Here is a 16302-nt window from a genome sequence, read left to right as displayed (position 1 = left end):
CAATCAAATTAATGACTGCCCAGGCTTCAGGATGTCTTTTTACACTATATAAAGGTGGAAATTTACATTGGAAACGTTTGGTTTAGCTGTTATAAAAGTTTGGTTTTTTAGTGCTGTAAATGCATTTTCAGCTCGCGCTGTACACATTTGCTATGAGAGGCATTATCTCATAAGGGAAATACTGGACAATCAAATTAATGACTTCCCAGGCTTCAGGATGCCTTTTTACACTATATAAAGGTGGAAATTTACATTGGAAACGTTTGGTTTAGCTGTTATAAAAGTTTGGTTTTTTTAGTGCTGAAAATTCATTGTCTGCTGGCGCTGTACACTTTTTCTAAGTGTTGCAATATCTCATGAAGGAAATACTGGACAATCAAATTAGTGACTTTCCAGGCTCCAGGATGCCTTTCTACACTATATAAAGGTGGAAATTTACATTGGAAACGTTTGGTTTAGCTGTTATAAAAGTTTGGTTTTTTAGTGCTGTAAATGCATTTTCAGCTCGCGCTGTACACATTTGCTATGTGAGGCATTATCTCATAAGGGAAATACTGGACAATCATATTAATGACTGCCCAGGCTTCAGGATGTCTTTTTACACTATATAAAGGTGGAAATTTACATTGGAAACGTTTAGTTTAGCTGTTAATGAAGTATCGTTTTTTTAGTGCTGAAAATTCATTGTCTACTGGCGCTGTACACTTTTTCTAAGTGTTGCAATATCTCATGAAGGAAATACTGGACAATCAAATTAATGACTTTCCAGGCTTCAGGATGCCTTTCTACACTATATAAAGGTGGAAATTTACATTGGAAACGTTTGGTTTAGCTGTTTTAAAAGTTTGGTTTTTTAGTGCTGTAAATGCATTTTCAGCTCGCGCTGTACACATTTGCTATGAGAGGCATTATCTCATAAGGGAAATATTGGACAATCAAATTAATGACTGCCCAGGCTTCAGGATGTCTTTTTACACTATATAAAGGTGGAAATTTACATTGGAAACGTTTGGTTTAGCTGTTATAAAAGTTTGGTTTTTTAGTGCTGAAAATGCATTTTCAGCTCGCACTGTACACATTTGCTATGTGAGGCATTATCTCATAAGGGAAATACTGGACAATCAAATTAATGACTTCCCAGGCTTCAGGATGCATTTTTACACTCTATAAATGTGGAAATTTACATTGGAAACGTTTGGTTTAGCTGTTATAAAAGTTTGTTTTTTTAGTGCTGTAAATGCATTTTCAGCTCGCGCTGTACACATTTGCTATGTGAGGCATTATCTCATAAGGGAAATACTGGACAATCAAATTAATGACTGCCCAGGCTTCAGGATGTCTTTTTACACTATATAAAGGTGGAAATTTACATTGGAAACGTTTGGTTTAGCTGTTATAAAAGTTTGGTTTTTTAGTGCTGAAAATGCATTTTCAGCTCGCACTGTACACATTTGCTATGTGAGGCATTATCTCATAAGGGAAATACTGGACAATCAAATTAATGACTTCCCAGGCTTCAGGATGCCTTTTTACACTCTATAAATGTGGAAATTTACATTGGAAACGTTTGGTTTAGCTGTTAATGAAGTTTCGTTTTTTTAGTGCTGAAAATTCATTGTCTGCTGGCGCTGTACACTTTTTCTAAGTGTTGCAATATCTCATGAAGGAAATACTGGACAATCAAATTAATGACTTTCCAGGCTTCATGATGCCTTTCTACACTATATAAAGGTGGAAATTTACATTGGAAACGTTTGGTTTAGCTGTTATAAAAGTTTGTTTTTTTAGTGCTGTAAATGCATTTTCAGCTCGCGCTGTACACATTTGCTATGAGAGGCATTATCTCATAAGGGAAATATTGGACAATCAAATTAATGACTGCCCAGGCTTCAGGATGTCTTTTTACACTATATAAAGGTGGAAATTTACATTGGAAACGTTTAGTTTAGCTGTTAATGAAGTTTCGTTTTTTTAGTGCTGGAAATTCATTGTCTGCTGGCGCTGTACACTTTTTCTAAGTGTTGCAATATCTCATGAAGGAAATACTGGACAATCAAATTAATGACTTTCCAGGCTTCAGGATGCCTTTCTACACTATATAAAGGTGGAAATTTACATTGGAAACGTTTGGTTTAGCTGTTATAAAAGTTTGTTTTTTTAGTGCTGTAAATGCATTTTCAGCTCGCACTGTACACATTTGCTATGTGAGGCATTATCTCATAAGGGAAATACTGGACAATCAAATTAATGACTTCCCAGGCTTCAGGATGCCTTTTTACACTCTATAAATGTGGAAATTTACATTGGAAACGTTTGGTTTAGCTGTTAATGAAGTTTCGTTTTTTTAGTGCTGAAAATTCATTGTCTGCTGGCGCTGTACACTTTTTCTAAGTGTTGCAATATCTCATGAAGGAAATACTGGACAATCAAATTAATGACTTTCCAGGCTTCAGGATGCCTTTCTACACTATATAAAGGTGGAAATTTATATTGGAAACGTTTGGTTTAGCTGTTATAAAAGTTTGGTTTTTTAGTGCTGAAAATGCATTTTCAGCTCGCACTGTACACATTTGCTATGTGAGGCATTATCTCATAAGGGAAATACTGGACAATCAAATTAATGACTTCCCAGGCTTCAGGATGCCTTTTTACACTCTATAAATGTGGAAATTTACATTGGAAACGTTTGGTTTAGCTGTTAATGAAGTTTCGTTTTTTTAGTGCTGAAAATTCATTGTCTGCTGGCGCTGTACACTTTTTCTAAGTGTTGCAATATCTCATGAAGGAAATACTTGACAATCAAATTAATGACTTTCCAGGCTTCAGGATGCCTTTCTACACTATATAAAGGTGGAAATTTACATTGGAAACGTTTGGTTTAGCTGTTATAAAAGTTTGTTTTTTTTAGTGCTGAAAATGCATTTTCAGCTCGCACTGTACACATTTGCTATGTGAGGCATTATCTCATAAGGGAAATACTGGATAATCAAATTAATGACTTTCCAGGCTTCAGGATGCCTTTCTACACTATATAAAGGTGGAAATTTACATTTGAAACGTTTGGTTTAGCTGTTATAAAAGTTTGGTTTTTTAGTGCTGTAAATGCATTTTCAGCTCGCGCTGTACACATTTGCTATGAGAGGCATTATCTCATAAGGGAAATATTGGACAATCAAATTAATGACTGCCCAGGCTTCAGGATGTCTTTTTACACTATATAAAGGTGGAAATTTACATTGGAAACGTTTGGTTTAGCTGTTATAAAAGTTTGGTTTTTTAGTGCTGAAAATGCATTTTCAGCTCGCACTGTACACATTTGCTATGTGAGGCATTATCTCATAAGGGAAATACTGGACAATCAAATTAATGACTTCCCAGGCTTCAGGATGCCTTTTTACACTCTATAAATGTGGAAATTTACATTGGAAACGTTTGGTTTAGCTGTTAATGAAGTTTCGTTTTTTTAGTGCTGAAAATTCATTGTCTGCTGGCGCTGTACACTTTTTCTAAGTGTTGCAATATCTCATGAAGGAAATACTGGACAATCAAATTAATGACTTTCCAGGCTTCAGGATGCCTTTCTACACTATATAAAGTTGGAAATTTACATTGGAAACGTTTGGTTTAGCTGTTAATGAAGTTTCGTTTTTTTTAGTGCTGAAAATTCATTGTCTGCTGGCGCTGTACACTTTTTCTAAGTGTTGCAATATCTCATGAAGGAAATACTGGACAATCAAATTAATGACTTTCCAGGCTTCAGGATGCCTTTCTACACTATATAAAGGTGGAAATTTACATTGGAAACGTTTGGTTTAGCTGTTATAAAAGTTTGTTTTTTTAGTGCTGTAAATGCATTTTCAGCTCGCGCTGTACACATTTGCTATGAGAGGCATTATCTCATAAGGGAAATATTGGACAATCAAATTAATGACTGCCCAGGCTTCAGGATGTCTTTTTACACTATATAAAGGTGGAAATTTACATTGGAAACGTTTGGTTTAGCTGTTATAAAAGTTTGTTTTTTTAGTGCTGTAAATGCATTTTCAGCTCGCACTGTACACATTTGCTATGAGAGGCATTATCTCATAAGGGAAATATTGGACAATCAAATTAATGACTGCCCAGGCTTCAGGATGTCTTTTTACACTATATAAAGGTGGAAATTTACATTGGAAACGTTTGGTTTAGCTGTTATAAAAGTTTGGTTTTTTAGTGCTGTAAATGCATTTTCAGCTCGCGCTGTACACATTTGCTATGAGAGCCATTATCTCATAAGGGAAATATTGGACAATCAAATTAATGACTGCCCAGGCTTCAGGATGTCTTTTTACACTATATAAAGGTGGAAATTTACATTGGAAACGTTTGGTTTAGGTGTTATATAAGTTTGTTTTTTTAGTGCTGAAAATGCATTTTCAGCTCGCACTGTACACATTTGCTATGTGAGGCATTATCTCATAAGGGAAATACTGGACAATCAAATTAATGACTTCCCAGGCTTCAGGATGCCTTTTTACACTATATAAAGGTGGAAATTTACATTGGAAACGTTTGGTTTAGCTGTTATAAAAGTTTGGTTTTTTTAGTGCTGAAAATTCATTGTCTGCTGGCGCTGTACACTTTTTCTAAGTGTTGCAATATCTCATGAAGGAAATACTGGACAATCAAATTAATGACTTTCCAGGCTCCAGGATGCCTTTCTACACTATATAAAGGTGGAAATTTACATTGGAAACGTTTGGTTTTAGCTGTTATAAAAGTTTGGTTTTTTAGTGCTGTAAATGCATTTTCAGCTCGCGCTGTACACATTTGCTATGAGAGGCATTATCTCATAAGGGAAATATTGGACAATCATATTAATGACTGCCCAGGCTTCAGGATGTCTTTTTACACTATATAAAGGTGGAAATTTACATTGGAAACGTTTAGTTTAGCTGTTAATGAAGTATCGTTTTTTTAGTGCTGAAAATTCATTGTCTACTGGCGCTGTACACTTTTTCTAAGTGTTGCAATATCTCATGAAGGAAATACTGGACAATCAAATTAATGACTTTCCAGGCTTCAGGATGCCTTTCTACACTATATAAAGGTGGAAATTTACATTGGAAACGTTTGGTTTAGCTGTTATAAAAGTTTGGTTTTTTAGTGCTGTAAATGCATTTTCAGCTCGCGCTGTACACATTTGCTATGAGAGGCATTATCTCATAAGGGAAATATTGGACAATCAAATTAATGACTGCCCAGGCTTCAGGATGTCTTTTTACACTATATAAAGGTGGAAATTTACATTGGAAACGTTTGGTTTAGCTGTTATAAAAGTTTGGTTTTTTAGTGCTGAAAATGCATTTTCAGCTCGCACTGTACACATTTGCTATGTGAGGCATTATCTCATAAGGGAAATACTGGACAATCAAATTAATGACTTCCCAGGCTTCAGGATGCATTTTTACACTCTATAAATGTGGAAATTTACATTGGAAACGTTTGGTTTAGCTGTTATAAAAGTTTGTTTTTTTAGTGCTGTAAATGCATTTTCAGCTCGCGCTGTACACATTTGCTATGTGAGGCATTATCTCATAAGGGAAATACTGGACAATCAAATTAATGACTGCCCAGGCTTCAGGATGTCTTTTTACACTATATAAAGGTGGAAATTTACATTGGAAACGTTTGGTTTAGCTGTTATAAAAGTTTTGTTTTTTAGTGCTGAAAATGCATTTTCAGCTCGCACTGTACACATTTGCTATGTGAGGCATTATCTCATAAGGGAAATACTGGACAATCAAATTAATGACTTCCCAGGCTTCAGGATGCCTTTTTACACTCTATAAATGTGGAAATTTACATTGGAAACGTTTGGTTTAGCTGTTAATGAAGTTTCGTTTTTTTAGTGCTGAAAATTCATTGTCTGCTGGCGCTGTACACTTTTTCTAAGTGTTGCAATATCTCATGAAGGAAATACTGGACAATCAAATTAATGACTTTCCAGGCTTCAGGATGCCTTTCTACACTATATAAAGGTGGAAATTTACATTGGAAACGTTTGGTTTAGCTGTTATAAAAGTTTGTTTTTTTAGTGCTGTAAATGCATTTTCAGCTCGCGCTGTACACATTTGCTATGAGAGGCATTATCTCATAAGGGAAATATTGGACAATCAAATTAATGACTGCCCAGGCTTCAGGATGTCTTTTTACACTATATAAAGGTGGAAATTTACATTGGAAACGTTTAGTTTAGCTGTTAATGAAGTTTCGTTTTTTTAGTGCTGGAAATTCATTGTCTGCTGGCGCTGTACACTTTTTCTAAGTGTTGCAATATCTCATGAAGGAAATACTGGACAATCAAATTAATGACTTTCCAGGCTTCAGGATGCCTTTCTACACTATATAAAGGTGGAAATTTACATTGGAAACGTTTGGTTTAGCTGTTATAAAAGTTTGTTTTTTTAGTGCTGTAAATGCATTTTCAGCTCGCACTGTACACATTTGCTATGTGAGGCATTATCTCATAAGGGAAATACTGGACAATCAAATTAATGACTTCCCAGGCTTCAGGATGCCTTTTTACACTCTATAAATGTGGAAATTTACATTGGAAACGTTTGGTTTAGCTGTTAATGAAGTTTCGTTTTTTTTAGTGCTGAAAATTCATTGTCTGCTGGCGCTGTACACTTTTTCTAAGTGTTGCAATATCTCATGAAGGAAATACTGGACAATCAAATTAATGACTTTCCAGGCTTCAGGATGCCTTTCTACACTATATAAAGGTGGAAATTTACATTGGAAACGTTTGGTTTAGCTGTTATAAAAGTTTGGTTTTTTAGTGCTGTAAATGCATTTTCAGCTCGCGCTGTACACATTTGCTATGAGAGGCATTATCTCATAAGGGAAATATTGGACAATCAAATTAATGACTGCCCAGGCTTCAGGATGTCTTTTTACACTATATAAAGGTGGAAATTTACATTGGAAACGTTTGGTTTAGCTGTTATAAAAGTTTGTTTTTTTAGTGCTGTAAATGCATTTTCAGCTCGCACTGTACACATTTGCTATGAGAGGCATTATCTCATAAGGGAAATATTGGACAATCAAATTAATGACTGCCCAGGCTTCAGGATGTCTTTTTACACTATATAAAGGTGGAAATTTACATTGGAAACGTTTACTTTAGCTGTTAATGAAGTTTCGTTTATTTAGTGCTGAAAATTCATTGTCTGCTGGCGCTGTACACTTTTTCTAAGTGTTGCAATATCTCATGAAGGAAATACTGGACAATCAAATTAATGACTTTCCAGGCTTCAGGATGCCTTTCTACACTATATAAAGGTGGAAATTTACATTGGAAACGTTTGGTTTAGCTGTTATAAAAGTTTGGTTTTTTAGTGCTGAAAATGCATTTTCAGCTCGCGCTGTACACATTTGCTATGAGAGGCATTATCTCATAAGGGAAATATTGGACAATCAAATTAATGACTGCCCAGGCTTCAGGATGTCTTTTTACACTATATAAAGGTGGAAATTTACATTGGAAACGTTTAGTTTAGCTGTTAATGAAGTTTCGTTTTTTTAGTGCTGGAAATTCATTGTCTGCTGGCGCTGTACACTTTTTCTAAGTGTTGCAATATCTCATGAAGGAAATACTGGACAATCAAATTAAAGACTTTCCAGGCTTCAGGATGCCTTTTTACACTATATAAAGGTGGAAATTTACATTGGAAACGTTTGGTTTAGCTGTTATAAAAGTTTGGTTTTTTAGTGCTGTAAATGCATTTTCAGCTCGCGCTGTACACATTTGCTATGAGAGGCATTATCTCATAAGGGAAATATTGGACAATCAAATTAATGACTGCCCAGGCTTCAGGATGTCTTTTTACACTATATAAAGGTGGAAATTTACATTGGAAACATTTAGTTTAGCTGTTAATGAAGTTTCGTTTTTTTAGTGCTGAAAATTCATTGTCTGCTGGCGCTGTACACTTTTTCTAAGTGTTGCAATATCTCATGAAGGAAATACTGGACAATCAAATTAATGACTTTCCAGGCTTCAGGATGCCTTTCTACACTATATAAAGGTGGAAATTTACATTGGAAACGTTTGGTTTAGCTGTTATAAAAGTTTGTTTTTTTAGTGCTGTAAATGCATTTTCAGCTCGCGCTGTACACATTTGCTATGAGAGGCATTATCTCATAAGGGAAATATTGGACAATCAAATTAATGACTGCCCAGGCTTCAGGATGTCTTTTTACACTATATAAAGGTGGAAATTTACATTGGAAACGTTTGGTTTAGCTGTTATAAAAGTTTGGTTTTTTAGTGCTGTAAATGCATTTTCAGCTCGCGCTGTACACATTTGCTATGAGAGGCATTATCTCATAAGGGAAATATTGGACAATCAAATTAATGGCTGCCCGGGCTTCAGGATGTCTTTTTACACTATATAAAGGTGGAAATTTACATTGGAAACGTTTAGTTTAGCTGTTAATGAAGTTTCGTTTTTTTAGTGCTGAAAATTCATTGTCTGCTGGCGCTGTACACTTTTTCTAAATGTTGCAATATCTCATGAAGGAAATACTGGACAATCAAATTAATGACTTTCCAGGCTTCAGGATGCCTTTCTACACTATATAAAGGTGGAAATTTACATTGGAAACGTTTGGTTTAGCTGTTATAAAAGTTTGGTTTTTTAGTGCTGTAAATGCATTTTCAGCTCGCGCTGTACACATTTGCTATGAGAGGCATTATCTCATAAGGGAAATATTGGACAATCAAATTAATGACTGCCCAGGCTTCAGGATGTCTTTTTACACTATATAAAGGAGGAAATTTACATTGGAAACGTTTGGTTTAGGTGTTATAAAAGTTTGGTTTTTTAGTGCTGAAAATGCATTTTCAGCTCGCGCTGTACACATTTGCAATGAGAGGCATTATCTCATAAGGGAAATATTGGACAATCAAATTAATGACTGCCCAGGCTTCAGGATGTCTTTTTACAATATATAAAGGTGGAAATTTACATTGGAAACGTTTGGTTTAGCTGTTATAAAAGTTTGTTTTTTTAGTGCTGTAAATGCATTTTCAGCTCGCACTGTACACATTTGCTATGAGAGGCATTATCTCATAAGGGAAATATTGGACAATCAAATTAATGACTGCCCAGGCTTCAGGATGTCTTTTTACACTATATAAAGGTGGAAATTTACATTGGAAACGTTTACTTTAGCTGTTAATGAAGTTTCGTTTATTTAGTGCTGAAAATTCATTGTCTGCTGGCGCTGTACACTTTTTCTAAGTGTTGCAATATCTCATGAAGGAAATACTGGACAATCAAATTAATGACTTTCCAGGCTTCAGGATGCCTTTCTACACTATATAAAGGTGGAAATTTACATTGGAAACGTTTGGTTTAGCTGTTATAAAAGTTTGTTTTTTTAGTGCTGTAAATGCATTTTCAGCTCGCACTGTACACATTTGCTATGTGAGGCATTATCTCATAAGGGAAATACTGGACAATCAAATTAATGACTTCCCAGGCTTCAGGATGCCTTTTTACACTCTATAAATGTGGAAATTTACATTGGAAACGTTTGGTTTAGCTGTTAATGAAGTTTCGTTTTTTTTAGTGCTGAAAATTCATTGTCTGCTGGCGCTGTACACTTTTTCTAAGTGTTGCAATATCTCATGAAGGAAATACTGGACAATCAAATTAATGACTTTCCAGGCTTCAGGATGCCTTTCTACACTATATAAAGGTGGAAATTTACATTGGAAACGTTTGGTTTAGCTGTTATAAAAGTTTGGTTTTTTAGTGCTGTAAATGCATTTTCAGCTCGCGCTGTACACATTTGCTATGAGAGGCATTATCTCATAAGGGAAATATTGGACAATCAAATTAATGACTGCCCAGGCTTCAGGATGTCTTTTTACACTATATAAAGGAGGAAATTTACATTGGAAACGTTTGGTTTAGGTGTTATAAAAGTTTGTTTTTTTAGTGCTGAAAATGCATTTTCAGCTCGCGCTGTACACATTTGCAATGAGAGGCATTATCTCATAAGGGAAATATTGGACAATCAAATTAATGACTGCCCAGGCTTCAGGATGTCTTTTTACAATATATAAAGGTGGAAATTTACATTGGAAACGTTTGGTTTAGCTGTTATAAAAGTTTGTTTTTTTAGTGCTGTAAATGCATTTTCAGCTCGCACTGTACACATTTGCTATGAGAGGCATTATCTCATAAGGGAAATATTGGACAATCAAATTAATGACTGCCCAGGCTTCAGGATGTCTTTTTACACTATATAAAGGTGGAAATTTACATTGGAAACGTTTACTTTAGCTGTTAATGAAGTTTCGTTTATTTAGTGCTGAAAATTCATTGTCTGCTGGCGCTGTACACTTTTTCTAAGTGTTGCAATATCTCATGAAGGAAATACTGGACAATCAAATTAATGACTTTCCAGGCTTCAGGATGCCTTTCTACACTATATAAAGGTGGAAATTTACATTGGAAACGTTTGGTTTAGCTGTTATAAAAGTTTGTTTTTTTAGTGCTGTAAATGCATTTTCAGCTCGCACTGTACACATTTGCTATGTGAGGCATTATCTCATAAGGGAAATACTGGACAATCAAATTAATGACTTCCCAGGCTTCAGGATGCCTTTTTACACTCTATAAGTGTGGAAATTTACATTGGAAACGTTTGGTTTAGCTGTTAATGAAGTTTCGTTTTTTTAGTGCTGAAAATTCATTGTCTGCTGGCGCTGTACACTTTTTCTAAGTGTTGCAATATCTCATGAAGGAAATACTGGACAATCAAATTAATGACTTTCCAGGCTTCAGGATGCCTTTCTACACTATATAAAGGTGGAAATTTACATTGGAAACGTTTGGTTTAGCTGTTATAAAAGTTTGGTTTTTTAGTGCTGTAAATGCATTTTCAGCTCGCGCTGTACACATTTGCTATGAGAGGCATTATCTCATAAGGGAAATATTGGACAATCAAATTAATGACTGCCCAGGCTTCAGGATGTCTTTTTACACTATATAAAGGTGGAAATTTACATTGGAAACGTTTGGTTTAGCTGTTATAAAAGTTTGTTTTTTTAGTGCTGTAAATGCATTTTCAGCTCGCACTGTACACATTTGCTATGAGAGGCATTATCTCATAAGGGAAATATTGGACAATCAAATTAATGACTGCCCAGGCTTCAGGATGTCTTTTTACACTATATAAAGGTGGAAATTTACATTGGAAACGTTTGGTTTAGCTGTTATAAAAGTTTGTTTTTTTAGTGCTGTAAATGCATTTTCAGCTCGCACTGTACACATTTGCTATGAGAGGCATTATCTCATAAGGGAAATATTGGACAATCAAATTAATGACTGCCCAGGCTTCAGGATGTCTTTTTACACTATATAAAGGTGGAAATTTACATTTGAAACGTTTGGTTTAGCTGTTATAAAAGTTTGGTTTTTTAGTGCTGAAAATGCATTTTCAGCTCGCGCTGTACACATTTGCTATGAGAGGCATTATCTCATAAGGGAAATATTGGACAATCAAATTAATGACTGCCCAGGCTTCAGGATGTCTTTTTACACTATATAAAGGTGGAAATTTACATTGGAAACGTTTGGTTTAGCTGTTATAAAAGTTTGGTTTTTTAGTGCTGTAAATGCATTTTCAGCTCGCGCTGTACACATTTGCTATGAGAGGCATTATCTCATAAGGGAAATACTGGACAATCAAATTAATGACTTCCCAGGCTTCAGGATGCCTTTTTACACTATATAAAGGTGGAAATTTACATTGGAAACGTTTGGTTTAGCTGTTATAAAAGTTTGGTTTTTTTAGTGCTGAAAATTCATTGTCTGCTGGCGCTGTACACTTTTTCTAAGTGTTGCAATATCTCATGAAGGAAATACTGGACAATCAAATTAGTGACTTTCCAGGCTCCAGGATGCCTTTCTACACTATATAAAGGTGGAAATTTACATTGGAAACGTTTGGTTTAGCTGTTATAAAAGTTTGGTTTTTTAGTGCTGTAAATGCATTTTCAGCTCGCGCTGTACACATTTGCTATGTGAGGCATTATCTCATAAGGGAAATACTGGACAATCATATTAATGACTGCCCAGGCTTCAGGATGTCTTTTTACACTATATAAAGGTGGAAATTTACATTGGAAACGTTTAGTTTAGCTGTTAATGAAGTATCGTTTTTTTAGTGCTGAAAATTCATTGTCTACTGGCGCTGTACACTTTTTCTAAGTGTTGCAATATCTCATGAAGGAAATACTGGACAATCAAATTAATGACTTTCCAGGCTTCAGGATGCCTTTCTACACTATATAAAGGTGGAAATTTACATTGGAAACGTTTGGTTTAGCTGTTTTAAAAGTTTGGTTTTTTAGTGCTGTAAATGCATTTTCAGCTCGCGCTGTACACATTTGCTATGAGAGGCATTATCTCATAAGGGAAATATTGGACAATCAAATTAATGACTGCCCAGGCTTCAGGATGTCTTTTTACACTATATAAAGGTGGAAATTTACATTGGAAACGTTTGGTTTAGCTGTTATAAAAGTTTGGTTTTTTAGTGCTGAAAATGCATTTTCAGCTCGCACTGTACACATTTGCTATGTGAGGCATTATCTCATAAGGGAAATACTGGACAATCAAATTAATGACTTCCCAGGCTTCAGGATGCATTTTTACACTCTATAAATGTGGAAATTTACATTGGAAACGTTTGGTTTAGCTGTTATAAAAGTTTGTTTTTTTAGTGCTGTAAATGCATTTTCAGCTCGCGCTGTACACATTTGCTATGTGAGGCATTATCTCATAAGGGAAATACTGGACAATCAAATTAATGACTGCCCAGGCTTCAGGATGTCTTTTTACACTATATAAAGGTGGAAATTTACATTGGAAACGTTTGGTTTAGCTGTTATAAAAGTTTGGTTTTTTAGTGCTGAAAATGCATTTTCAGCTCGCACTGTACACATTTGCTATGTGAGGCATTATCTCATAAGGGAAATACTGGACAATCAAATTAATGACTTCCCAGGCTTCAGGATGCCTTTTTACACTCTATAAATGTGGAAATTTACATTGGAAACGTTTGGTTTAGCTGTTAATGAAGTTTCGTTTTTTTAGTGCTGAAAATTCATTGTCTGCTGGCGCTGTACACTTTTTCTAAGTGTTGCAATATCTCATGAAGGAAATACTGGACAATCAAATTAATGACTTTCCAGGCTTCATGATGCCTTTCTACACTATATAAAGGTGGAAATTTACATTGGAAACGTTTGGTTTAGCTGTTATAAAAGTTTGTTTTTTTAGTGCTGTAAATGCATTTTCAGCTCGCGCTGTACACATTTGCTATGAGAGGCATTATCTCATAAGGGAAATATTGGACAATCAAATTAATGACTGCCCAGGCTTCAGGATGTCTTTTTACACTATATAAAGGTGGAAATTTACATTGGAAACGTTTAGTTTAGCTGTTAATGAAGTTTCGTTTTTTTAGTGCTGGAAATTCATTGTCTGCTGGCGCTGTACACTTTTTCTAAGTGTTGCAATATCTCATGAAGGAAATACTGGACAATCAAATTAATGACTTTCCAGGCTTCAGGATGCCTTTCTACACTATATAAAGGTGGAAATTTACATTGGAAACGTTTGGTTTAGCTGTTATAAAAGTTTGTTTTTTTAGTGCTGTAAATGCATTTTCAGCTCGCACTGTACACATTTGCTATGTGAGGCATTATCTCATAAGGGAAATACTGGACAATCAAATTAATGACTTCCCAGGCTTCAGGATGCCTTTTTACACTCTATAAATGTGGAAATTTACATTGGAAACGTTTGGTTTAGCTGTTAATGAAGTTTCGTTTTTTTAGTGCTGAAAATTCATTGTCTGCTGGCGCTGTACACTTTTTCTAAGTGTTGCAATATCTCATGAAGGAAATACTGGACAATCAAATTAATGGCTTTCCAGGCTTCAGGATGCCTTTCTACACTATATAAAGGTGGAAATTTATATTGGAAACGTTTGGTTTAGCTGTTATAAAAGTTTGGTTTTTTAGTGCTGAAAATGCATTTTCAGCTCGCACTGTACACATTTGCTATGTGAGGCATTATCTCATAAGGGAAATACTGGACAATCAAATTAATGACTTCCCAGGCTTCAGGATGCCTTTTTACACTCTATAAATGTGGAAATTTACATTGGAAACGTTTGGTTTAGCTGTTAATGAAGTTTCGTTTTTTTAGTGCTGAAAATTCATTGTCTGCTGGCGCTGTACACTTTTTCTAAGTGTTGCAATATCTCATGAAGGAAATACTTGACAATCAAATTAATGACTTTCCAGGCTTCAGGATGCCTTTCTACACTATATAAAGGTGGAAATTTACATTGGAAACGTTTGGTTTAGCTGTTATAAAAGTTTGTTTTTTTTAGTGCTGAAAATGCATTTTCAGCTCGCACTGTACACATTTGCTATGTGAGGCATTATCTCATAAGGGAAATACTGGATAATCAAATTAATGACTTTCCAGGCTTCAGGATGCCTTTCTACACTATATAAAGGTGGAAATTTACATTTGAAACGTTTGGTTTAGCTGTTATAAAAGTTTGGTTTTTTAGTGCTGTAAATGCATTTTCAGCTCGCGCTGTACACATTTGCTATGAGAGGCATTATCTCATAAGGGAAATATTGGACAATCAAATTAATGACTGCCCAGGCTTCAGGATGTCTTTTTACACTATATAAAGGTGGAAATTTACATTGGAAACGTTTGGTTTAGCTGTTATAAAAGTTTGGTTTTTTAGTGCTGAAAATGCATTTTCAGCTCGCACTGTACACATTTGCTATGTGAGGCATTATCTCATAAGGGAAATACTGGACAATCAAATTAATGACTTCCCAGGCTTCAGGATGCCTTTTTACACTCTATAAATGTGGAAATTTACATTGGAAACGTTTGGTTTAGCTGTTAATGAAGTTTCGTTTTTTTAGTGCTGAAAATTCATTGTCTGCTGGCGCTGTACACTTTTTCTAAGTGTTGCAATATCTCATGAAGGAAATACTGGACAATCAAATTAATGACTTTCCAGGCTTCAGGATGCCTTTCTACACTATATAAAGTTGGAAATTTACATTGGAAACGTTTGGTTTAGCTGTTAATGAAGTTTCGTTTTTTTTAGTGCTGAAAATTCATTGTCTGCTGGCGCTGTACACTTTTTCTAAGTGTTGCAATATCTCATGAAGGAAATACTGGACAATCAAATTAATGACTTTCCAGGCTTCAGGATGCCTTTCTACACTATATAAAGGTGGAAATTTACATTGGAAACGTTTGGTTTAGCTGTTATAAAAGTTTGTTTTTTTAGTGCTGTAAATGCATTTTCAGCTCGCGCTGTACACATTTGCTATGAGAGGCATTATCTCATAAGGGAAATATTGGACAATCAAATTAATGACTGCCCAGGCTTCAGGATGTCTTTTTACACTATATAAAGGTGGAAATTTACATTGGAAACGTTTGGTTTAGCTGTTATAAAAGTTTGTTTTTTTAGTGCTGTAAATGCATTTTCAGCTCGCACTGTACACATTTGCTATGAGAGGCATTATCTCATAAGGGAAATATTGGACAATCAAATTAATGACTGCCCAGGCTTCAGGATGTCTTTTTACACTATATAAAGGTGGAAATTTACATTGGAAACGTTTGGTTTAGCTGTTATAAAAGTTTGGTTTTTTAGTGCTGTAAATGCATTTTCAGCTCGCGCTGTACACATTTGCTATGAGAGCCATTATCTCATAAGGGAAATATTGGACAATCAAATTAATGACTGCCCAGGCTTCAGGATGTCTTTTTACACTATATAAAGGTGGAAATTTACATTGGAAACGTTTGGTTTAGGTGTTATATAAGTTTGTTTTTTTAGTGCTGAAAATGCATTTTCAGCTCGCACTGTACACATTTGCTATGTGAGGCATTATCTCATAAGGGAAATACTGGACAATCAAATTAATGACTTCCCAGGCTTCAGGATGCCTTTTTACACTATATAAAGGTGGAAATTTACATTGGAAACGTTTGGTTTAGCTGTTATAAAAGTTTGGTTTTTTTAGTGCTGAAAATTCATTGTCTGCTGGCGCTGTACACTTTTTCTAAGTGTTGCAATATCTCATGAAGGAAATACTGGACAATCAAATTAATGACTTTCCAGGCTCCAGGATGCCTTTCTACACTATATAAAGGTGGAAATTTACATTGGAAACGTTTGGTT

Source organism: Idiotropiscis lumnitzeri, unplaced genomic scaffold, assembly GCF_059441095.1.
Source record: "Idiotropiscis lumnitzeri isolate Australia: NSW breed Sydney's pygmy pipehorse unplaced genomic scaffold, RoL_Ilum_1.0 HiC_scaffold_98, whole genome shotgun sequence".
NCBI classification, from domain to species: Eukaryota; Metazoa; Chordata; class Actinopteri; order Syngnathiformes; family Syngnathidae; genus Idiotropiscis; species Idiotropiscis lumnitzeri.
Note: the sequence above shows the minus strand (reverse complement) of the source record.